Below are 18,352 nucleotides of genomic sequence, written 5' to 3' on the forward strand. Positions count from 1 at the left end.
ACTAGTGGGGTACCGCAAGGTTCTGTGCTGGGGCCCCAGCTGTTTACATTGTACATTAATGATTTGGACAAGGGGATTAAATGTAGTATCTCCAAATTTGTGGATGACACTAAGTTGGGTGGCAGTGTGAGCTGCGAGGAGGATGCTATGAGGCTGCAGAATGACTTGGATAGATTAGGTGAGTGGGCAAATGCATGGCAGATGAAGTATTATGTGGATAAATGTGAGGTTATCCACTTTGGTGGTAAAAACAGAGAGACAGACTATTATCTGAATGGTGACAGATTAGGAAAAGGGGAGGTGCAACGAGACCTGGGTGTCATGGTACATCAGTCATTGAAGGTTGGCATGCAGGTACAGCAGGCGGTTAAGAAAGCAAATGGCATGTTGGCCTTCATAGCGAGGGGATTTGAGTACAGGGGCAGGGAGGTGTTGTTACAGTTGTACAGGGCCTTGGTGAGGCCACACCTGGAGTATTGTGTACAGTTTTGGTCTCCTAACTTGAGGAAGGACATTCTTGCTATTGAGGGAGTGCAGCGAAGGTTCACCAGACTGATTCCCGGGATGGCGGGACTGACATATCAAGAAAGACTGGATCAACTGGGCTTGTATTCATTGGAGTTCAGAAGAATGAGAGGGGATCTCATAGAAACGTTTAAAAATCTGACGGGTTTAGACAGGTTAGATGCAGGAAGAATGTTCCCAATGTTGGGGAAATCCAGAACCAGGGGTCACAGTCTAAGGATAAGGGGTAAGCCATTTAGGACCAAGATGAGGAGAAACTTCTTCACCCAGAGAGTGGTGAACCTGTGGAATTCTCTACCACGGAAAGTTGTTGAGGCCAATTCACTAAATATATTCAAAAAGGAGTTAGCTGTAGTCCTTACTACTAGGGGGATCAAGGGGTATGGTGAGAAAGCAGGAATGGGGTACTGAGGTTGCATGTTCAGCCATGAACTCATTGAATGGCGGTGCAGGCTCGAAGGGCCGAATGGCCTACTCCTGCACCTATTTTCTATGTTTCTATGATTCTATTGATCACCATTTTAAAAGTTTCCCACTGCTGTTCTATTTGTTTGTCAGTTCATTTTTCCAGTTTACTTTCCAGTCTCATCCCCTTAAAAGCAATTTATTACTTGATCGTTGTCTTACTTATGTCCTTTTCCATCTGTATCTTAAACCTCATTTGTTGTGATCGCTATTGTCTAGATATTCCCCAACACTTCTCTTATCTGTTCTGGTTAATTTGAGCTTTCATTCATTTGAACATTTATCTCCGAATGTCTGTTTGAGTGAATGTGTGTGCCGAGAATGTTGTGCGGGCAGGGAACATTGAGTGTAACTACGTCTCTTTAAAAATCCATCCATGTACTGACGGCTTTTGCAGCAGTGTTGAATTGCGCGTCCGGTGCCTTAGCTAACACAAGCTGTGTGTCCCATGTAGTGAAGCGAAATTGAGTGTCGTGTCTCATCAAGGATCGCTGCCGAGTAATGCGCAGGTTGTCGACTTCAATTAGGTGGAGCTGAGTGTCCTGTTTCTTTAAGAATCCAACCCCGTGCTGTTTGAATTGTCCAGTCCCTCTTTTGCAGCTGCCCCGTTTCAGCGCTGTATTGCATTGATAAAAGTGAGATTAGCGCTGGCTGCGCTTTCACAGCGTGTCAGTGTGAGAGCGGGATGGGTTGCAGTCTCTTTCAGTGAGTGCATCCAGTGCAAAGCCGGACAGAAAGGAGTGCAGTCTACCCGAGTGTGTGCATCCAGTGCCAACCCGGACAGAAAGGAGTGCAGTCTACCCGAGTGAGTGCATCCAGACTGGGAGAGCGGGGCAGTCTGTCCGGCGGCTCCTTAAAGCATCGGATCATCCGCCACCCGCAACCTAGCCACAAACGGACATTGAGGAGCAGCGAGTAGTGGCAGCGAAATATGGTGAGATCGGGGGGCAAAGGGCTGTGCATCGTGAGGACATTGTTCTGTGTCCCTGATGGTGTATTTGCTGCTGTGATTGTGGAGCTTGTGTCGACCTGTAAAAGAATGTGTTTCGAGTCTGGGACTGCCGGGTGGGGGTATTGGAAATAGTTGGCGAGCTTCTGGTTTAATAAATGTGACTGGTTACCCTCACGTTGCCTCTCTCTCTAGGTGGTCCTGTGTGTCTGCCTCGCACGTTAAAGCGTGCACTTTACACAATGCACTTGTCCAAGTCAGTGGGCCATGATGGAAACTGACCTGTGCTGCCACTTTAAAACGGAGACCTCCCACTCTCCCGAAGATGGAGGCAGGATTCTGATCTGGAGGTGGAAAGTAAAACACACATCTGCTTTGAGAATATTGTATCCATGGCTAGTATCAAAATAACAACTTTTGGGGAGGGAGACTACTGTTACTTTTGTAACTGCTTCAGTGCCGACTGCTCCAGAGTTTTATAAAATCTTGCACAATCCTCAATGAACAGTTTTTTTTTATTGGTGAAGCTGAGTATTACAGTTGGCGATCTCCTTTTTTGCTTCACACACTATGCCAGAGTGAAGGTCTGATTTTCAGACGAATGTTTAAGCAGCTTTACGCTATCCAAGACCCGTGGTGCTGGCTCCCTACACATGGCTGATCTTGCTGAATCCCCACCAGTTGGTTTTCACCCGGCTGCAATGATCCGTCCGTTAGGGGCCGGCACCACTGGCACGACTCCTGGCGCGATTTAAAAGCGCCTTAGTTGATCCTAGCTGGGGCAACAGATGAGATCTTACAGCCAGCTTCGGCAGCAAGAAGGGGGACACATTGGCTGAGGTTCCTGCTCCCGATTGCTATTCGTTGATCCTTTCTGGAGAGTCCATGTTGATGGATATCGGGTTAGACCAAGATTGAATCCCTCTAGGTTCAATAGCCCATTGACCCTGTTGTTTAGACTTGCATATGAAGAATAGCACCTTGCGCGATTGCTCTGAAGCAACTACAAAAGTGACAGTATGTTCTCCCTTGCGGGAGAAGGCCTTTTTAAGGGGTCAATGTTTAGTGGAGTCAGGGAAATGCAGCAACTGTGTTAGTGTGGAAGTGATGCAATTATATTTTTGTAATGCAATGATTTTCATGACCAGTTAAGCAATCTCACCTGAGGATTTAGATGGGAGATAATTCCCAGTCTATGAATACACTTGGGGCTTCAGTACTGAATTCAAAGTGTTCATGTAATCAAGTTTAAACTTTGGTTGGGATAGAGCGAATGGCTTGACAGGGGACGTCTCATTGGGAGGGAGAATTTTGCACTTTTTAAAATCTTTTATTGAGAGGAATCGAGTAAAGAACAGATTATATGGATACTGACACTGTGAGCAAGTGGTTGCTCTCCTCCTTCTCCCCATCCCCCAGCGCTCTTGTTCCTGCTTGGCACAAGCAATCTCCATTTGATTTCGATACCAATTTGGTGATTAATTTCCTCCCTTCACCCCACGATAGATTTGAAATGAGAAGTTTTGGGAATGGCTGCAGAAAGAGCTCAGAAATCAAACATTTTGGGCAGACCGGCTCTTCCTGATTGGCTATGAATTGCACTTTTCCAGATTTAATTCTGGAGAAGCCTCTCCAGTTTGTCCCTCGGACGCTAATAAGAAAGGCCAGTCTCTAAAGCCGTATCTCTTGTAATTTATTAACTCGTATCAAACTCAGCAGGCCAAAATCTACCATTCTCGGTCTGTCTCCAGAAAATAAATATCTTAAGCATTTTGAATTAAAAAAAATAATGGCAGTGGCAGAGTACAGAGCGGAAGTATAATGATAACTACCTTAAGGACGGGGAAAGAGACTATAATTGAGCAAGAAAGTTATATTGCTTCATAATGCTCCATAAAATTTAAGGATTATTTAACCAGTGACAAGACACCTAGTTGACTCATGTACAACTTCTTCCCTTGGACCAATTTTTTCTAAAATAATTTTGTGATTGAGGTGCTAATTGTAGGTCATGGTAATTCAATCTGGGGTGTGTGTCGCGGGGGGAGGGAGGGGGTGGGGATGGTGAATCAAATGTATAGGCCTTCCATTAAATACTTTGTGAAATGCTGATCCAGTATTTCCCGTTTCCCTGTATATGAACCATATCAGTCACTGAGAGCATTACTGCCTTGTCCCAGACTTGTACAGTCTACACTCCGTGGCACTATGCAGTAGGTTTAAGGCATTGGCTCCAGTCTCTCTGATAGTGATCTTTGTAGCTTGTAATGGAACATGAGGAGGTGGTTGGTGGATAGGGATGGTGCTGGATTTGTCTGGGATGTAGCCTTATGTGCCTGACCACTGCTATGTGAACACTTGTCAGGTTTTGCTCAGTAACATTTTAGAAATTGGCAGGCAGTGAGTAATTCAGTAACGAATAGTGGACAGTGAGCGATTGAGCTGCTAACAGTTCTCTGAAGCGAGTCTGAGCCTGTCTTGATAAGCCTCTCTGCTCGGAGAGTCAGGCATGTTTGAATAATAAATTTCTTTGAGATTTTTCTTCTAAATTCACTGCATTTTTTTGTGCAGATTCCCCACCTCTTCTGAGAATGTTATGAGAAACAGAAAATAGAATGAACAAAAGAGTTCATGACCTGTTTATTCCATTGGATGACATCCTTGTGAGTCACTGAAAGTTGTCCAGTGAAATAGGGATGTTTGATCAGTTTATGTTCCAGAGTGGCTATCTGTGTGATCTGTGTTGTGTGGTTCTGGTTGCTGCAAAGAATTATCAAGTGTGTTATATGCTGTAATCAAATGGACAAGGTTTAAATGGTGTGTATATATGAAGTAGAGGAAATGGTGAAAGAGTGAATTACTAGCTGTAATATAAGCTAGGATTTCAGATGCTTTTTATTCTTTACAGGTCACTTTATCCCTGTCCGTCAGATTCAATTAATCTCTGTGACACTCTTATGATCTGATCTTGCTCTTCCATCCAATTCCCTAATAACAACTTGTATTTATATACAACTTTTTTAACATAGAAAAACATCCTAAAGTACTTCACGGAGGGGTGGAAGGAAGGAGGAGAGAGGAATAGATACCAAGCCATAGTGGGAGAGTTTCGAGAGGTGACCAAAACCTTGGTTAAAGAGATGGGTTTGAAGAAGACTTTGAAAGGCAGAGATTGTAGAGGTGGAGTGTTTTTGGGGAAGAAAGATCCAACAAGGCTGAAGGTTCACCTGGAGTGAAGGGAAAGGAGGATACACAGAAAGCAAGAATCCGAGGACTGAATGGTGAAAGAGGACATAAGACTGGAGGTGGTTGTCAAATTATGCTTCGGTGACCCTATGGTGAGATTTGAAGACTGGGATGAGGTTTTTAAATGCGGGATAGGATTTGGACAAATTGGGCTTTCTGGTGCATGGAAGGACAATGTTGGAGATTACCATAGGTGGGCTAAAAAAAAAATGGGGTGTTGTGTATATAAGAACTCTACGAGGCTCAGTACTGTGAGCTAAACTTAGTGTGACCTTAGTCTTCTTTATTACAACTCCAGAGTGCCTAAACAGCGTGATAGCCAACCTTTTATACTGTGCAGGTGACCATTAGGACTCCAACAGTCACGCCCTCTGGTGGCAAGTATTACATAGTTACATACATAACATCACTCCCCGCCAACACCCCCCCCCCCCCCAAAAGTCTTTGGTACAAGTTATTTACAAGTTGAGGCGATCCGGAGCCCTTCGCTCCCTGGTTGATCGTCTAAGTTCAAACCCTGGCACGTGTGAGTTGATCGGACCATTGCTGCACTGCACCGTGGCTGGTCTGACCGGACTGTCCGGAATGATGGGTTCATCCTCGTGATTGACATCGAGGTCGATTGCTGGTTGGGTGTGTGTTGGTGGATCGTCAATGGTGATGTCCTCTTCAAGTAACTCCTGGTTGTCAGTAAATCGCAATTTGGTCTGATCTAAATGCTTTCTACATGTTTGGCCATTTAATAGTTTGATTATAAACACCCTATTCCCTTCCTTGGCCAAAACAGTGCCAGCAACCCACTTGGGACCATGACTGTAATTCAGGACAAACACAGGGTTGTTAACATCAATGTCATGTGAAACAGCCACGCGATCGTGGTACATGTTCTGCCGGTGTCGCCAGGTTTCCACGTGATCATTGAGATCTGGGTGGACTAGGGAGAGCCTGGTTTTGAGGGCTCTCTTCATTAACAATTTTGCCGGGGGAACCCCGGTGAGCGAGTGGGGTCGCGTCCGGTAACTAAGCAGAATGCGAGACAAGCAGGTCTGCAGGGAGCCGTCCATCATGCGTTTCATGCTCTGCATGATTGTTTGGATTGCCCGCTCCACTTGACTGTTGAACGCAGGCTTAAACGGAGCAGACCTGACATGCTTGATGCCATTGTGGGTCATAAACTCGTTGAATTCCGAGCTGGTGAAACACGGTCCATTGTCGCTGACAAGGACGTCGAGCAAGCCATGGGTGGCGAACATAGCCCGGAGGTTTTCAATGGTGGCTGTGGATGTACTGGATGACATAATTACGTATTCAATCCATTTGGAGTAAGCGTCCACAACTACTAAAAACATCTTTCCTAGAAAGGGGCCGGCAAAATCTACATGGATCCTGGACCACAGTTTGGAGGGCCATGACTACAGACTCAGTGGAGCCTTCCTTGGTGCATTGCTCAGTTGCGAGCAAGTGTTGCACTGATGCACGCATGACTCCAAGTCCGAGTCAATGCTGGGCCACCAAACATGCGACCTGGCAATTGCCTTCATCATGACAATGCCTGGGTGGGTACTATGTAGGTTGTGTATAAATGTTTCCCTACCTTTTTTTTGGCAAAAACTCGCGATTACCCCATAAGAGACAATCCGACTGGATTGACATTTCATCTTTGTGTCTGTGAAACGGCTTAATTTCATCTTGCATTTCCCCGGGAACGAATGACCAGTTCCCATTTAGGACTCAGCTCTTTACTAATGATAGCACAGGATCATGGCTGGTCCGGGTCCTGATCAGGCGAGCTGTGATGGGTGACCCCTCGCTCTCTATGACCAGTAGCGAGTTTGTGGGCTGCGCCATTTCAACCCCAGTGGTGGGTAATGGTAGCCGGCTGAGAGCATCGGCACAGTTTTCAATGCCTGGTCATGGCGGATAAAATAAGAACATAAGAAATAGGAGCGGGGTAGGCCATAAGGCCCCTCGAGCCTGCTCCGCTATTCAATAAGATCATGGCTGAACTGATCATGGACTCAGCTCCACTTCCCTGCCCGCTCTCCATAACCCCTTATCCCCTTATTGTTTAAGAAACTGTCTATTTCTGTCTTAAATTTATTTAATGTCCCAGCTTCCACAGCTCTCTGAATTCCACAGATTCACAACTCTCTGAGAGAAGACATTTCTCCTCATCTCAGTTCTAAATGGATGGCCCCTTATTCTAAGATCATGCCCTCTAGTTCTAGTCTCCCCCACCAGTGGAAACATCCTCTCTGCATCCACCTTGTCAAGCCCCCTCATAATCTTATACGTTTCTATAAGATCACCTCTGATTCTTCCACAGCAAGTACATCCGTTTGTAAATCTGGAAACCAAAACTGCTCGCAGTATTCCAGGTGTGGCCTCAACAATACTCTGTACAGCTGTAACAAGACTTCCCTGCTTTTATAATCCATCTCCTTTGCAATAAAGGCCAAGATTCCATTGGCCTTCCTGATCACTTGCTGTACCTGCATACTATCCCTTTGTGTTTCATACACAAGTACCCCCAGGTCCCGCTGTACTGCAGCACTTTGCAGTCTCTCCATTTAAATAATAACTTGCCCTTTGATTTTTTTCTGCCAAAGTGCATGACCTCACACTTTCCAACATTATACTCCATCTGCCAAATTCTTGCCCACTCACTTAGCCTGTCTATGTCCTCCTGCAGCCTCGTTATGTCCTCCTCACACATTGCCCTTCCTCCCATCTTTGTATCGTCAGCAAACTTGGCTACGTTACACTTAGTCCCCTCTTGTAGATTATAAATAGTTGAGGTCCCAGCACTGATCCCTGCGGCACCCCACTCGTTACTGATTGCCAACCAGAGAATGAACCATTTATCTCGACTCTCTGTTTTCTGATTGTCAGCCAATCTTCTATCCATGCTAATATATTACCCCCAACCCCGTGAACTTTTATCTTGTGCAGTAACCTTTTATGTAGCACCTTGTCAAATGCCTTCTGGAAGTCCAAATACAGCACATCCACTGGTTCCCCTTTATCCACCCTGTTCGTTACATCCTCAAAGAATTCCAGCAAATTTGTCAAACATGACTTCCCCTTCATAAATCCATGCTGACTTTGCCTGACCAAATTTTGCTTTTCCAGTTACTGCTTCTTTAATAATGGACTCCAACATTTTCTCAACCACAGATGTTAGACTAACTGGTCTATAGTTTCCTACTTTTTGTCTGCTCGTAGTCATAAGCGGATAATGTTAGTGCCCATCTTTGGATGTGGGGCGCAGCATTGGTATTTATACCTTTGCTCTCTGAAAACAGCAAAATGAGCGGCTTGTGGTCAGTTTCAAGCTCAAATCGGTCCAAATAGGTATTAGTGCATTTTCTTAACCCCATATACACATGCTAATGCCTCTTTCTCGACCATACTATAGGCTCTCTCAGCCTTAGACAGGCTTCTAGACGCGTATGCAACCTGTTGGCGGTTTCCCGATACATTGGCTTGCTGTAACACACAGCCGACCCCGTACGATGAGGCGTCACAAGCTAGCATTAACCGTTTACATGGGTCATAGTGTACAAGTAACTTATTTGAACATAGCAGGTTCCTGGCCTTCTCCAAGGCTGTGTCTTGAGATTTGCCCCAAATCTTTACGTAGCAACATGTGCAAAGGCTCTAACAACGTGCTCAACCCGGGTAGAAAGTTACCGAAAATGTTGAGGAGTCCCAGGAACAAATGCAGCTCCGTCACATTCTGTGGTCTGGGTGCATTCTTGATGGCCTCTGTCTTTGAGTCCGTGGGCCTGATGCCGTCTGCTGCAATCTTTCTCCCCAAAAATTCGACTTCTGGTGCCAAGAAATCGCACTTGTAGCGTTTCAGCCTGAGTCCCATTCTGTCTAGGCGACCTAGAACCTCTTCCAGATTGTGTAGGTGTTCGATGGTGTCACGACAGGTCATCAGGATGTCGTCTTGAAACACAATGGTGCGCGGAACAGATTTCAGCAAACTTCATGTTTCTTTGGAAAATGGCTGCAGCCGAGAGAATCCCGAAAGGGCACGTGTGGTATATAAACAGCCCTTTGTGTGTGTTGATGCACGTCAGTCTTTTTGAAGATTCAGCCAGCTCCTGTATCATGTAGGCGGAGGTTAGGTCCAACTTGGTGAACGACTTCCCCCCCACCCCCCACTAATGTTGTGAACCGATCATCCGCCTTGGGCAGTGGGTACTGGTCCTGTTGTGAGACTCGGTTAATTGTTACCTTGTAGTCTCCGCAGATTCTGACCGTGCCATCGCTTTTCAACACCGGAACAATTGGACTGGCCCACTCTTTGAACTCGACTGGCGATATGATTCCTTCGCGTTGGAATCTGTCCAGTTCGATCTCGACTTTCTCCCTCATCGTGTACGGAACTGCCCAAACCTTGTGATGGACGGGCCGCGCATCGGGGCCTAGATGGATCTGTACCTTGGCACCTGTGAAGTTGCCGATACCTGGTTCGAGTAGTGAGGGAAACTTGCTCAGCACTTGAGCATACGTGGCGTTATCCACTGAAGATAGTACTTTGATGTCGTTCCAATTCCATCTAATCTTTTCTAGCCAGCTTCTGCCGAACAGCGTTGGGCCATTGCCTGGAACAATCCACATTGATAGATTATGCACAGCTCCATCATACAATTCCTTCACTGCCGCACTTCCAATGACTGGTATGGGCTCTTTGGTGTAGGTACGCAGCTTTACATTAATTGGGCTCAGTTTGGGTCTTTGTGCTTTACTGCCCCACAGTTTCTCGAAAGCCTTCTGGCTCATTATTGACTGACTCATACCCGTGTCCAACTCCATGGATACTGGAACTCCATTTAATTTGACCTTCAGCATTATAACACTGCTCTTGGTGGCGAAGGTATGTACCCCAAACACTTCTTCCTCGGGTTGAGTTGCCTGTGTTGCGTGATTCGTGCCGGATCGATCATCCTCTGCCATGTGGTATGTCGCAGCATGTTTGCACGTTCGCTGGAGTGCCCCATAATTGCGCAGCCTTTGCACATGTAGTGCTTGAATCGACATTGATGGGCCCGATGATTATCCCCCGCAGCGCCAACACGTTGCTAATAGATTCACATTCACCCCCGATGGCCGACTCTTGAGTCATCACAGGTCTTGCAGCCACAGCCATTTGCAGTATGGCCTGTAGCGATGTAATTTTATGCACAGTACTTGCCGGTGAGCTTCGATGTTGAGAAGATATCTGTTTGGTGTTATCGTCCGTGGCCATGCATGCCTGGGTGATCGTGATGGTCCTGTTCAGGTCTAGGGTTTCGGCAACCAGCAGCTTTCGAAGAATGAACTTGTGGCTGATGTCCAGCACGAAAAAGTCCATAGCATTTGCCCCAACGCAGCTCCAAAATCGCAAGATCCCGTGAGGCGTCTCAGGTCGGTGACCTAATCCGCCACGTCCTGGCCCCCGGAGCGATGGTGCGTGTAAAAACGATATCTGGCCATGAGGATACCCTCCTTCGGCTTGAGCTGGTCCCAAACCAACGTGCACAACTCTGTATATTCCTTCTCTGTTGGTTCTTGAGGCAGATTCTTGAGGCAGTATATTTTAGGCCCACAGATGGTGAGGAGTCCTGCACTTGGCTGCATTAGTATTTCCTTCCAGCTCGTTGGCCACGAAGTACTGGTCAAGACGCTCGACGAAGGCTCCCCAATCATCACCCTCTATGAATCTCTCTCATATTCCAACGGCAGTCATGGTTGCGTGAAGGTTCGTATTCTGTTAACTCTTCGCCAATTGTTGTGTATAGAAGAGCTCCACGAGGCTGAATACTATTAGCTAAACTTAGTGTGACCTTAGTCTTCTTTATTACCAACTTCAGAGTGTCTAAACAACATGGCAGCCAACCTTTTATATTGGCCCTGCACGTGTGTGCAGGTGATCATTAGGACTCCAACAGTCGCGCCCTCTGGTGGCAAGTATTACATAGTTATATACATAACATGGGGAAACCATTTAAAGTCTTTTAAAGGGACCAGGTTTCAAATGTACACTAAATCCCTTGTGAATATTTATAGGTTTGTACAGTTTGACAGCACACTGGAATCATGTTCAATGTGGTATCAAATCCAGGTCTTGTGAGGCTGCCTCCTCCCAACTATTTTGCACCACTCCCCTCAGTTAGATCAGTGTTGAAAGATACCAAGAATATAGTTTAAACCCAACTGTTACGCTTACACTTGGTAATCAGTACAGGTAGAGACCACAACTCACAATTGGGATGAGGTCAGAGTGAGTTGTGTCCAGGAAGGGAAGTTGATATGTTACACGTCTGCATTCTGTTGTAGGATTACTCTTGGAGAGGGGTGCTTCAGGTTGCTATGAAAGCTGAACCAACACAACAGGAATAAAAGATGATAGTTTTAAAGAATGCATAGAAACAGGATGGAAATAGGATTAGAATAGGTAGATCAGTTGGGGGAGCTGGCATAGTCATGATGGGTAGGATCGGCTCCTTCTCAAATTTTCAACTGTACTCTGACCCCTTCTAATCTTTCCTTCCACGATGTGGTGTCCATTTCCTTGGAACCTCTGACTTAAAAAAAAATTCAATGAGATCACATACAAGCATGTTCTATATAGAAATTGCTATAAGATATTTTGTTATCTTGTATGCTGAGGAGAATGCAGTACAGATATTATGGGCCTAACAGCTATGACCTATTTTTCTTTCTTCTTTTAACAGATGCACTTGCTGTCTGTACGCGCCACTGTGCTCTGCTCTTGATAATTCTAAATCTGGGACAGACATTACTATACGAGTTCAGTTTCTGTCTGGGCAGATTTTGGCAGTTTGCTCCACTGATGTATTTGCGAGTCTTGCGATCTGCATTAATATCAAGTTCCATATGAAAGATGAGGTCAAAGCTATAGCGACTCTGGGTAAATCTTGGTAATGGATAAGAAATGGGATGAAGGATAGAAAACAATGGTACTTGTTAGAGTTGTGTTGGGGTTGAAGATAAGTCAGAATCATCATAGCCGGTCCCTCGAACGAGGATGACTTGCTTCCACGAGTTCACAGATGTTTCAATGAAGGACCCGATGTTCCAGTCCTGAACTCCAATTGAGGGGGTGGAAGATGCCTGTGCGTGAATTTTTTTAACGTGTGGTGACTGTTGCACACCAGCCACCTCACGGGCTTGACAGAGCTAGGCAAGGGCAGTGGCAAGGGTTAACCAGGATGACTGGAGACCTGCTCTGCTGCACGGACCTAGCGCACACATATCGCAGTGTGGGCTGGCCCGTGCTGCCCCTGGGCCCTCGGCTCTTCTGGGCCCCATACCCTCATTTACCGCTCCTCCGCCACAATCTCTCGCTGCTCCTCCGCCACAAACGTTCACCGCATCGCCGCCACGATCTTTCGCCGTTCCTCCGCCAAACATTCGCCCCACCTCCGCCGCGATCTCACACTGCTCCTCCGCCATGATCTCTCGCCACTCCTCCACTACAAAAACAATCACCGCACCTCCGCCACGATCTCTTGCCGTACCTACGCCATAAACTCTTCACCGCTCATCCGCCCCAACCTTCCCACTCCTCTGTACCTGGGCCCCGCCGATGTTCCTGCCCACGCTCCAAGATAAGTAGCACTGAATGGATGCCCAGTACTGGGACCACTGCTGTTTTTCATTTGAATCGATGTCTTAGATTCAGAAACCTAATGCAAATTGGTCAGATTTACAGATGATAAACTGAAGGCAGCCAGTGGAATAGGAGCAGGCAGTTTAGAAATTTCAAAATGAGTTGGAAAAAATATGCAAGTTGGTAGAACAATGGAATTTAAAGCAAGAACTTTATAATACCTTTCACAATCTCTGGACATAAGCGCTTTACAGCCATTTAAGTACTTTTGAAGTACAACCACTGTTGTAGGAAATGCAACAGCCAATTTGCACGCAACAAGGTCTCACAAACAGCAACATGATAAATGACCAGATCATTTGTTTTAGGTGTTGGTTGAGGGGATACATTTTGGCCAGAACACTGGGGAAAATTCACTTGCTCTTTGAATATTGCTGTGGGATCTTTTACATTCACCTGAGAGGGCAGACGAGGCCTCGGTTTAACATCTTATCCGAAAGATGGCACCTCGATAGTGCAGCACTCCCTCAGTACATGTCAGCCCAGATTTTAGTCTCTGGAATGGGGTGTGAACCATGACCCTCTGACTCTTGAGGCAAGAGTACTAACACTGAACCAAGACAGCTATCATGGACAAATGTGAATTACAGCACATATGGAGGAAAACTGGACAGCACGGGTACTATTTAATGGTTCTGAATAGCTAAGGGTGAAGTTGAAAGTAGTCTTGGCAGACTTGATGCTTAATAACTCTCACCAATGTTGAGCAGCAATCAACAAGCTAATAAAATGTTTTTAACTATATAATATAAACAGTAGAATACAAGTCAGAAGAAATCATTATCAAACTGTACAGGACTATTGGTCAAACTTCACCTTGAATACTATGTCTGTTTCTGGTCACCAAGACACCAGGGAGACATTCAAACATTGCAAGCAGTGTACCAAAGAAGCAAAATGGCTGATTCCTAGTGGCAAAGGCTTTGAGAACAGTTTGCAGAAAACTTTGGCTTTTCAGTTGGAAAAAAGGTGTCTGAGGGGTGATTTTTTTTTTATGGACATGTATTAAGACAGTAAATGGTGTGGAAAAGATAAATCCAGAAAAATTGCTTAAATTAAGTTGCAAGAGCATGATAAGGGAACACTGTATCAAACTAGAAAAAGAAAAACTTGGGTCTGCTGACAGGAACTTCTTCACAGCAAGCATGGTCAACTTGTGGAATGGACCTCTGGGTAGGGTATTGGAGGCAGAAATCCTGGAATCCTTTAAGAAACAATTGGATGCTGCAGTGGGGCCGGGACTTTAGGGTCTCTCAAGATGGATGAACTCCGATGAGCTGAGTGGACATCCTCCTTCGTAGTGATCTTATCAGGATTTCCCCAAAAGGAGTTGTGCAGTGCCTTGTTTGCTCTTGCACTATGCTTTCTGAGTTATAAAATCCAGAGTTTGCAATTGTTCTGTATTCAGATACTGGCCACACTGCAGGTTGTAAATGACCCTCTGATGTATTTTTTCTGATTCCTTTCTAGTTCAGAAACGGATCCCAATGATTCTACTGCACATGTGTGATGGCTGAGGAGTAGTGTCGTTTTATGCTGACACTCTGACATTCCCTATTATTTCTGCAGATGTTAATTATTGTGGTCATTAAAATCCTTACCATGCCATTGAATATAATTTTTCATATTATTTTCATTCCATGTATAGACAAACCAAACTTGCTCATTGTTTAAACTCTACCAGCTATCTTCACTTCACCCATGATATGGAGAAAAATTAAACCCAAACAGTAAATATTCCCCATAGCATTTGCAATGCCGCAAGTGAAGAGAAGTCCCAATAACCAGCTGCAATAGATTCTGCGAGATATGTCTGCCGGCTGTATGGGTTTTACGCACAATAAAGTTGGGCTGTCTCAATCCAGTTCCTACTTGGTATGAGCCCACAGTATAAAAGTGCCCATAAATTTATTACAAATTGAAACAAGACTGAGATGTGGAAATTCTCAGTGATGTGGAAGGGTGCTTTTCTGAAATTGGGGTTCTGACATTCTACTCTGGTCATGTACAAGAAGCTTTACTCTGCATCTAACTTGTGTTATGTTTATAATTGACTTGAGAGGGCTTGATGCTGACATTTGGCCTGAAACATGGAAAGCATTCTATTCCCCAGCACTGGCATCCTTTGCCTTGAATGTTTTTTTTTAAGATACAAATGAGAACAGTCCTTACAATCATAGGCACTGCAAAGTCAGTTCCAATTATTTATTTTGTCATGAGAAATCTAATCTTCTATCTCATTAATAATATGTGCCAATGTTGCCCTAATCAATAACAAATCCTCCTCACTCTTACTCCTGTTTTCTAACCATTTTCTAATACAGATATAAAAACATTTATATATGTGCTGGAGACCTCTAGATACGACGTTGAGTGGTCCGAACCAGAATCGTGATGCACCCTGATCTTAAGCGTGTATGTCATTTGGTGGTTCCCACCTGTTGGATAAATATCCAAATGCCCTCTCCAATGGGTATATATCCTTAGTTTGTATTGTGATTGATTGCTGGTTGAGTTGACAATTTTGAGTCAACTGCAGGATTTGTAAATTGCTGTAAAGCCAGTGAACCTGTCATTCTGCATAGGGCTGTACTTGTAGTATGAGCAAAGATACCAGAGTATCAGTGAGCTCTCCAGTGACTTAGGATGTGATGTGGTATGACACCATGGAGGCCAGAACTTCCAGCTTCGGTTCCCAATCTGTGCTGAGTTGCATGGTCTTAGCCAATGCATCAGTATGAACATCGTATTTAGTTTTCCTTTGTTAATTTAGTAATCCAAATTACTGTCCACTGACGCATGGCCATGTGTGTGGATGTCTGGTGTGGCATGGTTGGGTTTCGCTGTAATATCCTCAGTGGTTGAACGACCTGCCAATATTCTGCATAGGGTTGCATGTGAAGACTGGCCACTTGAATGAGGTATTAGAAGGTGGCCAGCGTCTGTGATGCTGTACCCTAGAACAATTAACATCAACAGATTATCTGGTCATTATCACATTGCTGTTGTGGGAGCTTGCTGTGCACAAATTGGCTGCTGCATTTCTTGCATTGCATCAGTGACTACACTTCAAAAAGTACTTCATTGGCCATAAAGTGCTTTTGGATGTCCGGTGGTTGTGAAAGGTGCTGTATAAATGCAAGGCTTTCTTTTTTAAACAGTGTTGTCCAATAGAAATCAGTTACTAGCAACAGGTGTGGCCACGGCAATGTTGTTTTAGCCACGTGCACTAATTTTAGTAGATAGTGCCTTGCATATACTTGCACAATACAGGTAAATGTATTTTGCGTGTATATTTACTTAAACTTCTACCACTATTTGGTAACCAAGGAAATAAAGCACTCACAATGATCAAAGACCCTCCCACAGTGCCTTTGTCTTACAATATTACCAACAAACACACACAAGGTTTAAAATACACATGCATATGAGCATTGAGATCACATGCCCAATACCGGTACCCATTACTCATTTGCATTTCTGGTTAGTCAATAAAAATAAGAACATCTGGTACCCAGTTAGGCGCAGGTAAATGTCCCGTTTCTTGTGCTAACAGTAACATAGCAATTGATTTGTGAATTCCAACATTTGTGCCCATACCAATCAAGCTGCTATCACATAATTTTCAAAAGAAAGTTAATATAATTGAAAGTAATAACCCACATATAGCATCTATTAGCAAGTCACTGGCTCGATGGCAAGACTTGCATCTGAGTCAGAAGGTTATGGCTTCAAGCCCCATTCTGCAGACGAGCACAAAATCTAGGCTGACACTCCATACAGTACTGAGGGAGTGCTGCATTAATGGAGGTGCTGTCTTTCAGATACAACATTAAATCGTGAAGAGTGCTACTAATTCAACAAATCGAAGTTGAGGTTGAGCAGAAAAGTGTAGTACAGTTAATTCCTACTCTAGCCTTTCCGATTCGGACTGTAGGTGAAAGAACCTCCAGTAGGATGGATTCTATGATTTGTGGTAAGCATAATAAATTGCCCTTCATCTAGCACTAAAGTAATAAACCAACTCGTCTGCTATGGTGTGGAGGTGCTGAATGGAGGCCGGCAGTTTGTCCCTTGGGTAGGAGAGGTGGACAGTGAGAATTGGCGCCAGTTGTCATCTCGTGTCAAAGGCGGCTTTTGTCATGGTTACACCCACACATTAGGAACTGGGCTGAAACTAGCCAAATCATCTTGTGCAGAACCCTACCCTGTTTATATTTCCTCAGATGCAGGCTGAATCTGCTGCCAGGCCCCAGAGGTAAAAGGCCAGTGTAGGAATCAACTGCAACATTCTTTCCCTAGCAGTGCCATCCCATTCCTTTCCCGCAACAGCTGGTAAAAAGGCCATTATGGCTCATTAATGTTTTCTCGAAGCGGGAAAAAAAACGATTGAAATGTTTATTTGATTTCATGCAACTAGCTTATCGCTGCCAGGTAGTTGGGATATTGTAACCCCTAGGTGAGGGGAGAACGAGATTCTGGAGCCAACCTACTGTCCAGTAGTAATGAGATTTTAGTACCATGTTGCTGTCTCATGAGTCTCCTCATTGGCATTGTGGGAGACTTGGATGTAGGTCACCGACAAGATGTGTGTTGTTGACGCAGGTTATTGGGGCCAGGGGGTGAATAGGGAAAAACTAGATGTTGAAGAAAACGGGTAGCCAATTTAAAATCAAACTCTTCCAAACCACAAAGGGATACCTTTTTGCTGGAAACTAATTTGGAGCACATTGGGAATAATTTAAATTAGCTGTACTGTAAATTGGAGATTAGCTTTAGTTGGAAATGGGGCTGTTCTAATTTCTCATGTGCAGCATAACTAGGTAATTTGAAAATGACCTTTGTCAGTTGATGCTCAAGTCTCGGAAAGGTTTACGTTTCTTCTAGATATCAGCCCCCTGCCCCCACTACCAAAGCATAGGGCAGGGTTTTCAGAGGAAGTCTGATCATTGGGGTCGGATCTTTTATAAATTGCCAAACATGGGCTGTCTTGTATACTATGGGCGAGTTTGACAAGCCGTCAGTGTGTTAGTGCTGACTGTCACCATGTTGACATGAGGCCACTTCATCAGCCTGGCGATCGTAGGAACGCTGGACTGGCACACTGCAGAAATGGCCAAGGGACAACTGGGATCTTTTTGTAAACAAGAGTATGTGACCTACCACTCAACTAAAACAACTTGTAGAAAGGTTTATCCTGGGAGCAATTCTATATAATATGGTGGGGGGAAAAAAATGAATGAGAAAAGCATAGCTGAGATGGAATGTGCGTGCAAATTTTCAAAATTTAGAGTATGAAGCATTTATTTGAGGGATCTGGACCAATGAACTCCAGGTTAGCTGTTTTATTCCACTATCCCCCGCCCTTCTATGAGCTGAGTCATGCTTAAACGATAAGGGGATCTTAAACGATAAGGGGATAAGGGGTTATGGGGAGCGGGCGGGGAAGTGGAGCTGAGTCCATGATCAAATCAGCCATG

At 44.8% G+C, this 18,352-nt stretch overlaps 1 protein-coding gene across 1 annotated transcript in view; it reads left to right on the plus strand.

The window, feature by feature from the left end:
- The first annotated feature begins 1,611 nt into the window (after positions 1-1,611).
- Positions 1,612-18,352, plus strand: part of n4bp3 (NEDD4 binding protein 3) — a 142,671-nt gene continuing 125,930 nt past the window's right edge. Inside the window, exon 1 of the mRNA XM_070878354.1 lies at positions 1,612-1,924. The gene's annotated coding sequence lies outside the window, so the exon portion shown is untranslated. The remainder of the gene's footprint in view (positions 1,925-18,352) is intronic.

The sequence above is a fragment of the Pristiophorus japonicus genome, chromosome 4, assembly GCF_044704955.1.
Source record: "Pristiophorus japonicus isolate sPriJap1 chromosome 4, sPriJap1.hap1, whole genome shotgun sequence".
Classification (NCBI taxonomy): Eukaryota; Metazoa; Chordata; class Chondrichthyes; family Pristiophoridae; genus Pristiophorus; species Pristiophorus japonicus.